Below are 17,699 nucleotides of genomic sequence, written 5' to 3' on the forward strand. Positions count from 1 at the left end.
CTCCAACACTGAGAGCCCTCCACCCTCGGCCTGGCCATCTGCAGCAATTTTTGGAGGTGAAAGGCCATTCTGGTTGAGGAAGGCGCCCGAATGGGTCCATGGAAGCGCCAAGGGCCCAACAGGAGAGGACCAGTGCCCACGGAGGGTACAGACCAAGAGGCTTTTCTTTCAAAAGGAGGCTACTGGTGGTACAGAAGCTTCCCCGCCACCACCAAGAAGCGGCCCAGCGCTGTCGGGCCTTTTCAGGGTGTCGCCACCAGGCTTCCCAGCCGGGGCCGGCGCCCCTCGTTCACGGAGCACGTGCAGAACAGGGCACCGGCGAGGGGCCCAGGTGCTTGTCTCAGCCTCGCACAGGCTCTTCGGGGACTTTTTGAAAGACCGTTGCAGCATCCCAGTGAATAGAGGCGTTGCGGAGCATCTGCCCTCTGTACCCCAGCTGGCTCAGCGCCGGCCCATCTGGAGGCCCACAGAGGGGAAAGCAGGAGAGGTTTCCGATGACGCGGGGAGACCGTCTATCAAGAGAGAACAAGCGGAACCATCTCTGCCTGAACAGAATGCCCGCAGAATGGCCCTTCGAAGAGGTACTTGTTCCAGAAAGCGAGATCATTTGCTCTTAGTGCCATTTGGTTCTGCCTCTACTGATGAGTCAAGAACAGAACCTGGCCCGCGCCCCAGCCTGGCCGATACAGAGCAGCGAGTTCCCGCCGGCACTGTACTCTCAACCAGGGAGACGCCTTCAGTCGACAGACTGTTTTAGGCGAGAATGTAAAAGAGTCCCTCGTCCTGTCGGAGCAAGCCAGTCCCACGGCAGCCGCTGGGCCCCAACTCTGCCCCCTCGGATCCTCAGTGTAACCTTTCCGACTCCCTCCTCGGGCTTTCGGGATTTGGTGTCCCACTTGGCTCTCGAGTTTGAATGCGTTTTACTAGCTCCGTGTTCCTCCATGAATTCAAAAGCAAGGCCTCGCCAGTCCTCGGCGTCCTGGACCTCGTCCAGCTGGGCCACACCCGAGACCTAGATCTCGGGAGCCCCGCCAGCAGCACTTGAACCCAGCACTACTTGAACTAGTAGTGGGCACAGAGATACACACGCACATCCGTGGAACTGCCCGCCACGCCCCACAATCACCGTCCTCACGAAGCTCACGTGGGGGCGCCAGTGGCCTCCCCCAGGTTACTGTTCCCCAGGGAGGCAGAGCTTGTGGCCCTGTGCGCTCACCAACGCGTCCAGCTAGACCTGGACGGGCCTACGTACTGCACATCCCGGGGAGGCCTTGGGATGCGAAGGGGCAACGGCTCAGGCCGGGATGGCCCAAAGGCTCGCTGCTGAAGCAGCCCCCCGGGCCAGTGGCAATGCTGGCATGGGGTGCGGCAGACAAACTCCCAAGAGGCCACCTCCTGGTGTCCACGTCGTCACCTATGCTCCCCGCTCTGCGAGTGGGGAGTACTAGGACTTGATTCTAAACGAGAGAATATGTCACATTTTTAAAAAAATAATTAATTAAAAACTTTTTAAATGAAAAAAATTTTTTTAAAAAGACAATAAAGAAGTTCCCATTGTGGCTCAGCGGAAACAAATCTGACTAGCAGGCATGAGGATGCGGGTTCGATCCCTGGCCTCACTCAGTGGGTTAAGGATCTGGCCTTGCTGTGAGCTGTGGTGTAGGCTGCAGATGCAGCTCAGATCTGGTGTGGCTGCGGCTGTGGCGCAGGCCGGTGGCTACAGCTCCAATGTGACCCCAGCCTGGGAACCCCCATGTGCTGTGGGTGTGGCCCTAAAAAAACTTTTTTTAAAAAGACAAACTAGAGAATGTGCCAAAGGTGGTCAGATGTCACTCCCGCAATGATCTTGTTACGGAAGACTGCCTCTCACCAGACGGAAAGGCGCAGTCCCCTTGATCGAGGCGTCAGTCATGTTCCAGAAGTCTATGTGGCAAGGAGTTTCAGGGGGCGTCTGGCCTGCGCCAGCAAAAAGCCCGGGCCCTCAGCCACACAGCCGCAAGGAAATGAACTCCGCCAAAATCCTGCTGCTCGGAAGCAGATTCTTCCCCAGTCAAGCAACCAGAAGAAATCTCAGCCCTGGCCAAGACCTCCAACTCAGCCTTGTTGAGACCCAACTGCATCCTCCAACTAAGCCATCCCCAGACTCCGCACCCACAGACACTCTACGATAATAAATGCATGTCAGTTTAAGCTGCTCAGCCTGTGCTAGTTTGTTAGGCAGTAATGGAAAACCAATAAGAAAGGCTTGTGGCAAACAGGGATTCCAGAATCAATCAGGCCACACAGACCTCAGGCTGCGGGGAGCGGGGGTGGGGGGGGGAGCAGGTAGAAGGCAGGCAGAGCGGGGAAGATCCCAAACATCAAAGCAAACCAAGAGCTCAGTCTGCAAGCCCTCCCGACCTCGACCTCTCCTTCAAGCTTTAGTTCAAATATGCACACATCTGGAGTGCCCTGGTGGCTCAGTGGGTTGAGGAGCTGGTGTTGTCACTGCTGTGGCTCAGGCTCAATCCCTGACCCATGACCATCTGTATGCCATGGACATGGGCCAAAAAAAAAAAAAGAAGAAAGAAAAAGAAAAAAAGTATGTACACCTCTGTATTCTCCATTCTATTCACTCAACCCAGAGAGCCCAAGCAGCTATTCTGCGCCAGGCCCTGCCTTAGATCTGGCAGGAAGGAGACAGGAGAAAGTCAAGGTCATGGCCCCAAGGGGTTCCCAGCAAGAATTTGGATTCCAAAGGGAACTGATTGATTTGGGGTTGAAATAGGATTTCCTGGGCTCCACCCACAGAGATTCAGTTAGTAGGGCCTGAGCAAGGCCCAGGCATTTGTATTTCTAAAAAAGGTTGGAGTTCCCATTGTGGTTCAGCAGAAAGGAATCTGACTAGCATCCATGAGGATGCAAGTTTCATCCCCAGCCTTGCTCCGTGGGTTAAGGATCCGGCGTTGCCGTGAGCTGTGGTGTAGGCTGCAGATGTGGCTCAGATCCCACACTGCTGTGGCCGTGGTGTAGGCCAGCAGCTACAGCTCCAATTCGACCCCTAGCCTGGGAACTTCCATATGCCATGGGTGGGGCCCTAAAAAGACAAGAAAAAAATAAAAAATGTCTCAGGTGATTCTCACGCAGTAGTCCTAGGACCACACTTGGAAGATGAAACACCGACCTACGGGACAAGTGGTAGGTTTTCAATAGAGGAATATGACAACACACGGCTGAAAGAGGATCCCCGCGGGCTGTTAACAGGGAGAATAAACCCAGTAGGGGCAGGGATGGAAGCGGGGGCCAGGATCTAAGAGAGATGAGAACGGCTTGGCCAGGGTAGGAGCCACGGGATTGGAGAGAAATAGATGGATACAGCCTCTATTATGTAGGTGGAGCCCACAGAACCTGCCGATGAGCAGAATGTGAGCAGAGAGAGAGGGAGGATTGAGGATGCCACCCTTTTTTGACCACACCCACAGCACGTGGAAGTTCCCAGGCCGGGAATCAAACCCACGCCGCAGGTGCAACCTATAGCACAGCGGTGGCAACACCAGATCCTGAACCCACTGGGCCACAAGGGAACTTTCATGCTGCCAATGTCAGGATCTTCGTGTCTGTGTTCATTAAAGTCCCGTGGCCACTGTAACTGCAGTCGTGCCACAGCATAACCCTCATGAGAGAGACGAGAAACAGGTAAATATAAAATCGATCTACTTCCCATCAAAGTAGAATAACCATTTGTAGCTCTGATCTCCTTAACTCGACAGGACGGTCCATCATCATCAATGGATCGATTGTTTAAATACCATTCCTCAGACGAAACAGCAGAAGTACCTGCTCGTTTATGAGGCGTATAACTCTTTCATCGGAGTCAGCTGTATTCAAGTTGTTACAAAGTGTTCACGAAAAATATCTCAGGCAGAAATCATAAAGTTCTATGGATGGAAAACCCAGGTAAGGACATGTCTTTTCTCTAGACCAGGAAGCAAGTGGAGAAGAGAGTGAGGCAGATACATGATTGCCATGGAAACCTTTCCTGAGTGGGGCGGATTGACTTGGAGAAAGAGAATTAATTCCTGTTGGGCGATTGTTTAATTTTTCCCTTTGTGTGTGCGCGTGTTTGAAGTTTTTTATCTCACTTAATCTTGACAATGACCCTGTGGGGTCGAGATCATTATCTCCATCCTACCCTCCGGATTTGATAACAGTGGCTGAAAGTCAAATAACGAATTAATAAATGAAAAATTTGCACCTCTTCTTTTCCATCCAAATAAATTCCAAAGAATTAAGGACCTATGTTTTAAAAGAAAGCTATCAAACCGTACATCAAAATATAAGTAAGTATTTAGCAGATCATGGGATGGGTAAAGATTTTTCTAAACAGGAGAAAAATGAAGCATAAAGCAAAAACATTGATAAATCTGACTACAGATATGTATTTAAAGCATATAAAAATATCACAAGCAGGAGTTCCCATTGTGGCTGAGCAGGGTAAGAATCCAACTAGTATCAATGAGAAGGCGGATTTGATCCCTGGCCTCACTCAGTGGGTTAAGGATCTGGCATCGCCGTGGGCTGGGGCGTAGGTCGAAGAAGCAGCTCAGGGCCCACGTTTCTGTGGCTGTGGTGTAGGCTGGCAGCTGCAGCTCTGATTTGACCCCTGGCCTGGGAACCTCCATATGCCACGGGTGTGGGCCTAAAATAGCAAAAAAATAAATAAATAAACATAAAGAAATAAACAAAAATATTTTATTGGCAGGTATGTATCAACATACCTACCCCACTGGTGAAATCCAAAACAGACACAATGGAATTGAGCAGTAAGTTCCAATAGCCCTAAAAATGTTCACGCCCTTTGACCTAATAATCTGACTGGCTTCTAGGAATCTTCTCTAAGGAACTGATGAGATAAGCAAATATCCATGTGCAAGGAAGTCCACTGCGGCAATTTTTCTAAAAATGCGGGGGGAAAAGAAAGCCTGTACCCTCAACAACAGAAAATTAAATTTTGGTACCTCCATACACAAAATAATATGTTGCTGCAGAAAATTACACTTTCGAAGACCATCTCATGACTCACGGAAATGCTCAAAACATCGTCCAAGTGGTATACAAATCAGTCGGCTCCCTTGCGTGCCTGTGTCTATGTATACAAAACATTCTAGAAGAATTTGCACCATAACATTAACCCCGGTTATCTCTGTGTGATGAGATCATGAGTAGTTTCTCTTCCTTCTTCACCTTACCTTATTTTACACATTTGAGACCATGCGCATGTATTGTTTTTTAACAAACAAAAAAAAGTAAAATACATTTGGGGTTGGTTCTCGGATATTTGGAATTTTAAGAGAAATGCCAGGAACCCAGAAAAGGTGAGAATCCATTCGATAGAGTTTCCCTCTTTCTAGTGACAGGATCGCGTGCAGTTATGGAGGGAGCCTGGGTGCTGACTCCTTGGTCATCACAACTTCTCTGGAGCCAGGAAGCCCAGGTGGAGGGGCCCACCCCATACGGAGCAACCTTCTTCCCTTAGCCCCAGCTTCTCCTCCCTTTCCCCACCTATCCGGTAGACCTCTGAACTTGAAGGCTGGGCGCCCATTCTTGCCCTGGTGTTGAGATGATTGAATCTGCTCTTCGCTGTGCTGTTGGGCTGGTGCCTGGGTCTGGGATCTCAGCTGTCCCTGCTGTTGGCTCTGGGTGTTGCAGGTTCATGGCGCCTGCAACCTGAATGGCGTCGCTTAGCGTAAAAAGAACACTGTCTTCCTGCAGAGTCTCTCTTAGCTAAAGGTAGACGCGTGGTGACCTGCTGAGGACCCACGCTCTATTTTTCAATCTTAATTAAACTTTCCCTCCCCCAAGGCTGGAACTAGGGGGAAGGTGAATGAGGCATCCAGCGCCTCCTTGAATTATACGCCCTGGGTACCCTAGTCCCGGCCCTGAAGCTTGAGGCTAATACTCATCCCCAACAAAAAAGCCCAAAGACTTCAAGTCAGAAAAAGCATGAATAGAAGACCGTTTTTAATTTCTTTAAACCTTGGTCCATGAAACATCTTGTGTCAGGCTTAGAAAACATTCATTGAACGATTCGACAGGCTCTTTATAAGGTTGAGGAGGGGGTGGGCGTGAACAGGGCCTTAAAAACGTGTTTACAAGGCCATATGTTTTGTTGAATTGCAAAAGTAGGAAATTTTGATCACAGTTGGTTGGGCAGACAGCTCCTTTCCACTCTGACTTGCCCCCTTGCCCCTTGTGTCAGGGGCCACCCGAAGGGCCGCAGGCATTTGGGGGACTGGGCTGGGGGAAACTGACTTGGGACACATCGGTTTCGAGCTTAGTGGGGTATATACATGGGGTTTGCAGTTACTTCCACGATCAGTTAAATGATCCCTAAGCATCCTGCTGTAGGAATCACTTCCGGGATATTTCCACCACCCACTGAGCAGGCTGACTCACCTGGGGTCATGACATAAAGGTCCAGAAGCCACACTGCTTGTGCATGTGGCCTACAGCAGCTGGTGCCAAAAATGGGCAGAGAGAGGAAGACACTCAAGGCTTGAGTGTCCCCAGTCAGAAGCAAGTCTTTGGAAAAGTCTTTCAAATCTTAAATACAGATTTTAAAAGAGAGAACAGGTTTCCCTAAATTTTGTTTGTTGTTGTTGTTTGCCTTTTCTAGGGCTGCTTCCTGCAGCATATGGAGGTTCCCAGGCTAGGGGTCGAATCGGAGCTGGAGCCGCCAGCCTACACCACAGCCACAGCCACACCAGATCTGAGCCGAGCCTGCAACCTTCACCACCGCTCACGGCCACACTGGATCCTTAACCCACTGAGCAAGGCTAGGGATGGAACCCACAACCTCATGGTTCCTAGTCGGATTCGTTAACCACTGCGCCACGACGGGAACTCCTTTTTTCTTGTTCTTTTTTTTTTTTAGGTTTCCCTAAATTTGACAGCAGTATAAACAATTGGTAATTAGATGAATCTCCAATGAAGCATCATGAAGCTGGGAGGAAAAGAAAGGTTTTTTTCTAAACTCTCAAGAATATAAAGCGAACTTCAACCCATAATGATAGAGAGAAGAATGAGCTTCCAGCTCTCCCCACTCTTTTCCTGGATTTTGTGATGTCTATGATATTTGTCAGCCTCCCAAATTTGTGGTTTCTGTGATTTATTTGCCCTTTCTAAATAAATATTGACTTTGTACCTCATTTTGAATTTGTGATTCTGGTTGCTTTTCTTAAAGAGGGCCCCCCGAATTTGGTAAAAGCTCCAGGCCCCACAAATCTGGATCGGCTTCTGGGAGGAGATGCAAGGTGGTGGAGATTTGCCGATGCAGCATGATTTGTGCAGGCAACTCTAAAAAAGAGCTTTAATAATAGAAGAATGAGTTATGGGCTACATTCCTGTCCTGCCTCCGTCACCCGTACCCGGGGCGAGGCTTCCTTGAGGAGCCGGGCCAGAAGAGCCCGCACCCAGAGGGAAACCGCGTCCCTTCGGGGAGCAGCAAATGTCCCATCACTCAGGGCACTGTTTTTCAATGACACACAGAAAGAATTTCCCCACCACCTCCCCGCTTCCTCTTGCACATGGATTCAAAGCAAAAATATTTATCGAGCGTGCGAGACTCCAGGTCACCTTGAGATCAAGCCAGGCAACAGGATCCAGAGAGAGTGTGGCTGTGTGCAAGGGGAGCCACGTCTGGAGCGCTGCGCTCCATTGGGGAAAACCGAGCAGGCGAAGGTCTAAGGGCAGAGGGAGGAGCCCAGGAAAACCGCATGCAGCGTTCGCTGCTCCGCGGCCCCTGCTCACAAGGGCCCACTGGACCTGCAGAGACTGTAGGAATGTGGCCCAGGGGGCCTCCGAGGGAGGGGCAGGGAGCATGGCAGGCCCGGCAGAGGGGTGTGCTCCCCACGTCAGTGGCTGGAAGGGGGCCGGGGCCTGGCCTATCCCTGGCCATCCGGGGCCCGGGCCCGGACAGAAAGCCTGCAGCGTGACCCCCTCCTGATGGCACAGGCTTTGGAGGTGGGCAGGCCTGTGCCTCAGCCCCACGTCCAGCTGTGGGACCCAGGACAAATGATTTCATCTCTGCGCCTGAGTTTTCTCGTCTCTACACAGGGGCTCATAACACCCACCTCACAGGGCGCGGCAGAGGCATTCTAATAGTAGCTGTAACCAGCGTTTACTCGGCGTAACCGTGTGCCAGGCAGAGCACGAGGTAAAGTGTTTCGCTTGTCTGCTCACCGCATTTGATCAGCACAATGAACCCCCCCCTCCCCGGCCAGGAAGCTTTTTTCCCCCACTTTACAGATAAGAAAACTCGGGCACAGAGAGGTTGAGTGATCTGCTCAAGAACACACAGCTAGTAAGCGACAGAGCCAGGGTTTGGCAGGGATCCGTATGCCTCATCACGCTCTCGACTGCCTCTATCAATACTCGCAACTGGTTTTTCAACAACAGAAAAGGCTACACTGTGGCCACTCAACAGAATGTAAACGCTGGTGTTCCCATCATGGCTCAGGGGTTGACGAACCTGCCTAGCAGCCATGAGGACATGGGTTCGATTCCTGGCCTTGCTCAGTGGGTTAAGGATCTGGCCTTGCCATGAGCTGTGGTGTAGCTCGCAGACACGGCTCAGATCCTGCATTGCTGGGGCTGTGGTGGAGGCCGGCAGGCAGCTCTGGCTCGGATTCCAATTCGACCCCTCTGGCCTGGGAACCTCCATATGCCGCGGGTGCGGCCCTAAAAGGACAAAAGACAAGGGGACAAAAAAATACTGTAAATGCCGAACTGACAACACCAAACCCAGGAGTCTAGCCCGTAGAGACACCGGCAACGATGTGCACATACACAAAGCTTTCTGATACAGAGCAACCTGTGAAAGCAAAGACGGGCGACAGCCCGAATGGTTCGGGGGGGGGGGGGGGGGCAATTGGCTGAACAGACCATGGCGCATGCGCACAACAGAGTGCTCCACAGCGGTCAAACGCGAAGACCTGAATGTACCCCACAAAGTGATTTCCAGGACATATTTTTTAAGTGGGAAGAAAGGAAGGTGTAGCAAAACCTGCCCATCCGGCTCTCAGTTACCTGCGGAAGGAAGGATGAAAGATACACATACACGCACATCTCATGTTAAAACAGTCAAAACTGGAAGGATGAGCCGTAACGATTTTCGAAATGGTTTTGCCTCTAAGGTGAGGAGGAAAGACGATGCAAGGGGCAGGCACGGGATCTAGATTTATTTGCCTCTATCTTGGCTTATGGATTTGCCTTTGGAATCCCATAATCGTATTATGTCATCATGGAAGAACACGGATAACACTGTAAAACAGAAATTCCCACACTGAAAGCAAAATGAAATAAATGAATCTAATTGTGTGTGTTGTTGGTGGCAGAAACTCTTCCCAATGACTTTGAAATACAGTAATTTGCTAGGCTGTCCCTAGTGAGAGTTGCTTTAAGTACAAGAACTATAAAAAAAAATCTGTGAATTATTTACAGTAATCATATTGTGGTGGTAGCATTAGTATTATTATTCTGAGACAGTTTTGTTTGTATGATGAGATAAACTGAGTAAGTAATTGTGTGATATTTTAATTCTATTATCCCCAGCGGCCTTGGAAACTGGGCTACTCCTCCATGCAGGAATAAAGAGATGCGACTGTAAGACAGAAGATGTGACATAAACACCCTGTAGTTCTGAATTTGAATTGCGAGTATCACGATGAACTCAAGATATATTTTACTTTAAAAAATACACATCCTAGCTAGCTCTTCTGCTGAAAAGCTTTAGAAACAATGGCCTACCCAGTAGCAACGAGCACCCTTAAAATGCAGATTGTCATCTTGAAATATCAGGTGTCACTAACAAACGAGGGCTTCTTGGAGAGACGGCTGGTTCCAGGTCTGAGGCAGGAGATGTACGTGCGAGCCTGGGGCGTCGCGCTCTACCCAGGAGCAAGGAAACCATCTAGAGGCTTCCACGGGGCAAAGACGGCAACAATTTGAATATCAGAAAAATCTTGACCACCATGGATTGAATACTTGACATACATTTAAACCCATGATTTCATGCTTTTAACAAAATCTACTGGGTCGATATTTTGCATAAATATCCCCTTACAAACATGTGTGAGAGTTTCTCTAGAATATGTCTCCAGAAGTAGAAGTGTTGAGCTTCAGAGTCCTGCACAGGCTATAACATCCATGCGCTTCATTTACTTGTTACCTAATGATTCCATCCAAATAGTTAAAAAGTCAATGGGCTCCCTAGAGTGTATCATAAAAATTGTAGTCTCTTTTCCTACCTTCTCTCGTGCTTCTCCCTGGAAGCCACCTCTTTCACCCATTTTAAAAGTTTCTTCGGATACTGACCTCCATTACATATCATGCGCACATTAAAAAAAAAAAAAAAAACTCCTTAGCCACTGTGGTGCAATGAAAGAGAACTGGTTTGGGAAGTGAGCGTGAAAGGCAAAGGATGGGGTATTGATGCCGCATTTCTGTAGGGACTGGGCAGAGAGTCGACCAAGCAACCCAAGAGTAGAGAAAATCAATGAAGAAGGCATGGGACTTAGAATACCAGCACTGCGCAATTGGTCATGAACGCATGGATTTAGGCATTGAACAACGAGATGGCATCATCGCCAAAAAAAGAGGCTCTAGACAGGATGTGAGGGGACTAATGCCATCGCCGACATATCATTCTTGCCGCCCCCAAATGAAATCCGCAGCAGACCAAACCTCCAGATACAACTGCCCATTCATCAGAAACACCAAGGACGGGAGCCTCCTCACCTAAACCACGGAGTCAGTCCACCCAAGCCCGGCTGAGACTCTCTATAGGAAAACATCCGGGTTTCTTCAGCAAATAAATGATGGGGGGGGGGAAGGGTTCCTAAGATTCAAAAAGTTCTGCAAGACATAGTAACCTTAGTCAATGGTAACATATGGGCTTCATTGGCATTCAGAGTCAAACAACGCGTATTGTGTGTGGGCACATGCGTAATTGGAAATCTGATCACTGAACGGCTATGCGATGACGTTAAGAGATTGCTGCTCTATTTCTATTTGATAGTAGTATTGCGACTGTGCTATAAAATAGTCTGCGTCTTGTAGAGATACATACTGAAATATTTGTGCATTACCTGATATCAAGTCTGGGATTTGCTGTAAAATAATACGGGAGGGACGGGGTAGATGGGGCCAGAGATGCAACACAACCAGCCTCGGGCTGCTAATTAGCATGGCTGCGTCATGGGTACGGAGCGGTGGTTTATCAAACTACTCTCTCTACTTGGTATATTTTTAAATCTCCCTATTTTTCTCCTTTGTCCTTTTTCTTATTTTTCCTTAGTTTTAAAAGCAAGGTCAAGCTGTCAGAAGTTCAGCAGGAGAGAGGGAGGAGGGGAGGAGGGGTCCTCCCAGGACCAAATTCTCATGCAAGCAAGGGAGCTGCCATCATTAGAAACATCTGCCTCCTGGGCCTGCCTTTTCTTTGATGCACAGGGGCCTGTGACCCCTGCCTGGGTAGACCCTCAGTGTCCTTCCGCTGCCACTCTGACTCCCATCTTTGATGACCTAAAGCTTCTCAGCAGCAGCCCTGATTCCTAAACAATGAAGATCAGCTTTTCCAACAAAAGCCTCTCGGCTCCGAAGACCCATCTGAAACCCAGCTTAACGCAGCTGTGAGTTTTTAATTATTGCGGCTGTCGGGTGATGGAAGTACTTTACTGAACAGTTCAGCACTGCTTCTGTCTTGAGGCCTTCAGCAGCCAAGCCCACTTTAAAAACCCGACGTTCTCGCGGTCAGATTTCGTTAGCATTTTAACAGTTTGCAGAGAGCGGCGCGATCAAGCTTACTGGTTAGAGCTCACACGGAGAGAGGACAGCGGGGCTAGTTTTGCGGAAAGAACCTAGAACCAACGTGAGCCTGTTGCCTCGTGTACCACCGGGAGATGATGAACCGAGACTAGTTTTGAGAATCAAACTGAATGATATGAGTGAACATACTTTCTAAACTGTAAAGTGCAGGATATATAAAAGATGCTCATTTATACAAGTGAAAAAAATATGCAGTAGTGGGAAAACCCAAATGAGTGGTTACTGAATTCATACAGACACGCTGAACTTTCATCGTCTTCGTAGGCAGAACTGTCTACCCCTCATTTCTTGGAGCCGGTTTGTGTCTGCCTTTTTTTCTTTTCTTTTTTTTTTTTTTTTGTCTTTTTAGGGCCGCACTCATGGCACATGGAGGTTCCCAGGCTAGGGGTCCAATCCGAGCTACAGCTGCCGGCCTACACCACAGCCACAGCACACAGCAATACAGGATCCGAGCCAAATCTGCAACCTACACCACAGCCCATGGCAATGCTGGATCCTTAACCCACTGAGCGAGGCCAGGGATCAAATCCGCATGCTCATGGATACTAGTTGGATTCATTTCCGCTGTGCCACGATGGGAACTCCTTTTTTTTTTTTTTTTTAAGGGCTGTACTTGCAGCATATGGAGGTTCCCAGGCTAGGGGTCCAATCGGAGCTATAGCTGCCGGCCTACACCACAGCCACAGCAATACAGGATCCGAGCCAAATCTGCGACCTACAACACAGCTCACAGCAATACCGGATCCTTAACCCACTGAGCAAGGCCAGGAATCGAACCCACGTCCTCGTGGATGCTAGTCAGCTTCGTTAACCACTGCGCCACGGCGGGAACTCCATGTCTGCTGTTTCTGTGAACAACACACACCGACGTACCCCACACCACACAGGCACCGTGCCTGCCACAAAGGAGCCTCGGTACATGCTTACTACGCTAGAATGAACTGTCACGCTCTCCTGGCCCTTTCCCCCACCCACTATGCTTTAAGCCTTCGGTTCCAGGGGTCTCTGAATGCTGCTGCATCTCACAGGCCAGACAGACAGCCTATGAGACCCTGCGAGACAGCGCGTGGCCTCAAGGCATCTGCCAGTGGGCTCTCTCACCTTGGATGGTGATTTGGAATTACCCAGATTTCAAATCCACTCATTCGGAGCAGCTTGACATGTCCGGTCCTTTCATTAGAAGTTAACTTTGGTGTGGATCAGAGATGCATGTGCTCGCCTCTTAATTTTTAGAAAGGTTGGTGACCACAGCAGGAATGCTGCTACTTTCGAGGGTTCTTACTCTTGTTCCAGAAAGAAAAGGTGTCTAGGAAACAAGACCTGTACACGAGTCACAGCCAGAGGCATGAGCAGATGGGATTAGTAAAATTGGACTGGGTCCAGTTTGGGCAAACACTTGGCACAAGAAGTGCCAAAAGTGTGGCAAAAGTTCTATCACTGGTAGAAGGAAGCCAAGTTCAAGGAAGCCAGTAGCAGCAGGTCCAATAGAGGCTAAGGGTTCTGTCTACCCTTGGAGGGCAGAGCAGGCAGACATTCAAACACGCTGGCTAGCTTCCTGGAAGTTGCTTAGACCGAGGATGTGTTGGATGTGTTCTGACTACTGCCGCTGAGCTTCCCTGTTAGTCCTTTGGGATTCGGTTCGGATTGCCTCTGCTCCGCGGGACACTCAATCCCACCCCCCTCGTCACTCTTAAAGCTGGTGTTGACCACCTCTGGCCTGGCCTAGAGCTCCAAGACACCTCGCATATAAAATGATGCAGAAAGACGTGAGACAAAAGGGCAAAGACAGACCTACAAATGCAAAGAGGACTGGCACTGTTGCTGTCGAAGTGAGTTGAAGGCAGCAGATTTAAGCAGAAGAGAGAGAGATTTTCAATAAATAATAATATGATCCACCGAAAAGTATCAATAGTCAGGAACCTAAACAGACCAAACCATCCAGCATCGAAGTTTGTAAAGCCAAAATTCTAGAACAAGGAGAGATGAAGCCAAAGAGGTAGACAGGATCCGTATGATAGAAGGAAGGCTTTGAATACCTTTTTTACCTTTTTTTTTTTGGTCTTCTTGCCATTTCTTGGGCAGCTCTCGCAGCATGTGGAGGCTCCCAGGCTAGGGGTCAAATCAGAGCTGTAGCCTCTGGCTCCACCACAGCCACAGCCACGTGGGACCCGAGCTGTGTCTGCAACCTACACCACAGGTCATGGCAATGCCGGATCCCCAACCCACTGGGCGAGGCCATGGATCAAACCCGCAACCTCACGGTTCCTAGTCAGATTCGTTAACCACTGCGCCATGCTGGGAACTCCTTTGAATACTTCTGAAGGAACCTGTATCTTCTAGGGGGCAGGAAACCAAACAACCTCTCTGCTCCTTGGCCACACCTTGTTTTCCTGTTTGTGTCAAGCTGTGTCTGTGAGCAACACAAGGAAGCGGCCCCTTATCACCAGTATCAGCTACAGAGGACACCCTGGCACGATGACCAGCAGAATTCTTCAGGAAATGAATGACACTCTGCCTTGGGACTCTTTCTTTTCTTTTTTTTTTTTTTTGTCTTTCTTGCCATTTCTTGGGCCACTCCCTCGGCATATGGAGGTTCCCAGGCTAAGGGTCTAATCGGAGCCGCAGCCACCGGCCTACGCCAGAGCCACAGCAACGCGGGATCCGAGCTGCGTCTGCAACCTACACCACAGCTCACCGCAACACCGGATCGTTAACCCACTGAGCAAGGGCAGGGACCGAACCCGCAACCTCATGGTTCCTAGTCGGATTCGTTAACCACTGCGCCACGACGGGAACTCCCTCATCATCTTTCATATTAATCTATCTCAACTATTTTCTCGAGTCTTGCTTTGCCATTTCACAGCTTTTCACAGGATTACCTTTATCTTCCTAAGTTGGCTCTACACCTCAGAGGTCCGACGTGGCCTGCTATTGCTGCTTTCTGAGCAAGAGGACTCGGGGATGGCGCGTGGATGGGCCTGAGAGTCGGGAGCCTTCCTCTGAGAGGCACCTGCTGTGATCATTCAAGACGGCGGCGGTAAGGAGTCGGCGTCTGCCTGCGCTCGAAGAGGCACGAGACACGAAGTCTCGGGAAGAATCAGCAGGGCTCAGTCGGCTGAGAGAATTAGTGCCCAGACCATCTCCAGCTGAGCCGGCCACGCTCGCCAAGGTTCCAAGCACGGTCCTGACGCCCGTGACCCAGATCAGCTAAGCCCTTCCCACCAAGAGGGCACATATAAACGCTGTACACTCTGAGCCATTTTCTTAGTCGGCCGAGGGCCAAATGATCCAGTGGCCCGGATGGCACTAGGGATGGCACAACGACAAAGGAAGAGGAGCTCACCAGCGTCCACTCTCCGCAAGCATTCTGCCCGCAGTCCTGACACTCCAGCTGCCCCACCCTGCAGATCCGGCAAGCGCTTTGCAAACCAAAAGGTTGAGACCCCAGATGGGGCAGGAGGGGCGCACAGGACGTCCCTGGAGATTCCAATACCAAAAATAAGCCACAGGCCAGCCCTGGCTGGAGGCCATCTGCGCCAGACGACAGACCAGAAAGGGCTCCCCAGAAAACATAACGTCCCCCGCTCCGCACGTGGCCTTCGCGCCCAGCCCGCGGCGCTAAGAGCAGTCCCTCCTCCGCTGCCTGAACCAGGCCCTCTCGGAAGCCACCCCGGGAGCCCCCAGGCAAAAGGTGGTTCCTCCCAGACCTTTCAGTGAGGAAGTCTCTGGAAACAGCAGCATGAACGAGGGAAAACGGCAGCGACACCCGGGTTAGTACATGTGTGACCTTGGGTAAATCATCTCCCCTCTCTGGGCTCGAGTTTCCCGCTCTGTAAAATGGCAATAAAAGGGTAGTAAGACTTACCCAGCAGGTGGTTGCCAGGGTTAGATGGCGCTCAGCACAAGTAGGCTCTCAGAAATAATCGTTGCTATCACTCGAGGAAAAGTCTAGAAAAGGGAGGCAATCTGTGAGTCTCCAGAGGACCGAAACAGGATTGCTGGGCGTCTTCCCCTCTCCCAACACACCGGGCGCAGGTGCACCCACCTGCGCATGCCCACACGGGCCTCCCGAGGGCTGGCCCGCGGGCTGAGCAAAGCCCCGCCCCGGCCTGCTTCTGGCACAGGTGAGGCTCGTAATTGCCGAAAACATCCCCACGGGAGACCCCGCGGAGGCTGAACCCCCCCTTCCTGCCGGCCTGGAGCCTGGAGCCTGCGTCGTATTTGCATACTGATTAACCTCCGTAGGAGAAATGTGGGATTTTGATCCCTGTGGGTGTGCAGGGTACCCTTGCCAGGTAGAAGAAACTTCCATGGGCCGTCGAATTTCAGTCTTCCAGCCAATTCGATCTGCTTCCTCCCTGGAGCCACACCCAGAGAAGGGGCGTGAACTGGGCTAGAAGTTTGCCGGCCCCACAGGAAATGCTCCTGCAGAGATGCAGAGTCAATGAGCCAAGCTCCGTTTAGGTGTACCTGCTTCCTGGTTTCTAAGGCACTTTCACAACCATGATCGCACTCAGTCCCCTGAATAAGCCTGTGAAGTAGGTATGAAGAAACCCATTTTACAGGCCGGGAGACTGGGAGATTCATCTGAGCATGCGCACTCTCCCCCTCCCTCCCATCAGGCTCACACCCCTTGTGGTTCTCACGTTCACATTCGAACAAAAGGCTGCGCTCCACACTCCTACTCCGTTCTTACTCTTTCTGGCTTCTTTACCATCCAGCCAGCTCCATCAGCCCCTAATTCGGTCTCCTTTTTCGGTGGCTCCTGCTCACCTAAGGTGTTTTACCGCCAGAGTAGAGCCAAGCCTTCAGGCCAGAAAAATGAAGATGCCTGCAAGTAGTGACCTGGCTGCTTCTGTTTTTAACAGTTTAATTTCAAAGGAAATGGACCTCACTTAACTAAATTTCCTTTTCGATTTTTTCGAGCTATTAAAGAACTTGCATATCTAATAAATATTTAATAGGAATTCCCCTCCAGCTGAATTCAGGCCCCTCAGCATCTCATTACCATGTCTTAGAATAGTATCCTCATTGTCACTTGCTTAATTATGCTAAGAAAGAGTTGAATTGTGTGGCTGTTGGGATCAGAAAGCGATTAAATTCACTTGGCAAGACTTTGGATCTCTCATTATGATCCTCATTTAGCACTTCTAATGGAGTTATTTTTTTCCCTGTACCGACTTGGGAAAGGCTTGCTCCGTCTAGCTGAGTATTTCCTTGAGCCTTGCACAACCCCGCACTGTGCCAGAGAAGATCAGAAGATACTTCACACATCGTTTGCACTCCCAAGCACACCAGCCACCCAATGAGCCACGACGCAGAGGCCTGGAGAAAGGGCTGGGCCCGGGGGATGTTTGAGATGTGGCAGAGCGGTCCCCTCCGACGTTAGAATTCCTCCTGCAACGTCATCGTCAAGGGCGAGTCCAGGCCCTGCTTGGATTCCTCCAGGGTCAGGAAACTCACTTCTCCCTGTGGCAGCCTCTGGGCTCTTTGGAGCAAGTTCTTCATTGCTTTTGGTCATTGGTCCCCTCCCTGCCCTCTCCATCCTCCTTGATTTTTGGATAAGCGACAAGTCTCAGCTCTCTCTTTGAAGATCCTTCGGCGATTTGGAGATTCTGAAACCAAGCAAGACCCTGTGGGCCCCCCATGGGTACAAAAGCCTTTCTGGGCCTCCCCCCTTTCTTGTTTGTAGGGAAAAGACTTCAGCCTCTAGACCTGCCCTGAGTTCCAAAAGGCAGATTCAAACAGTTGCTCATCGGGGAAGGGAGGGGATGCAGAAACCAAGGGGGAGATGAAGAAACAATAGTGCAGCCTGGGGGCAGGGTCCCCCTTCCTCC

General features: G+C 50.3%; 1 long non-coding RNA gene across 9 annotated transcripts in view; it reads right to left on the reverse strand.

The window, feature by feature from the left end:
* The window catches only part of LOC110257797 (uncharacterized), a 288,461-nt gene extending 270,762 nt beyond the window's left edge, over positions 1 to 17,699 (reverse strand). For 8 of the 9 annotated variants that reach the window (XR_014834613.1, XR_014834614.1, XR_014834617.1 and 5 more), the window contains exon 1: positions 15,728 to 15,872. This is a non-coding gene — a long non-coding RNA (uncharacterized LOC110257797). Of the gene's footprint in view, positions 1 to 15,727; positions 15,873 to 15,907 lie in introns of those variants that run through there. The other variant, XR_014834616.1, reaches the window with a different exon arrangement.

Source organism: Sus scrofa, chromosome X (assembly GCF_054392235.1).
Source record: "Sus scrofa isolate SSC_HxYL_T2T_F1_AM1 chromosome X, Sscrofa_HxYL_maternal_Yorkshire_Landrace_v2.0, whole genome shotgun sequence".
Classification (NCBI taxonomy): Eukaryota; Metazoa; Chordata; class Mammalia; order Artiodactyla; family Suidae; genus Sus; species Sus scrofa.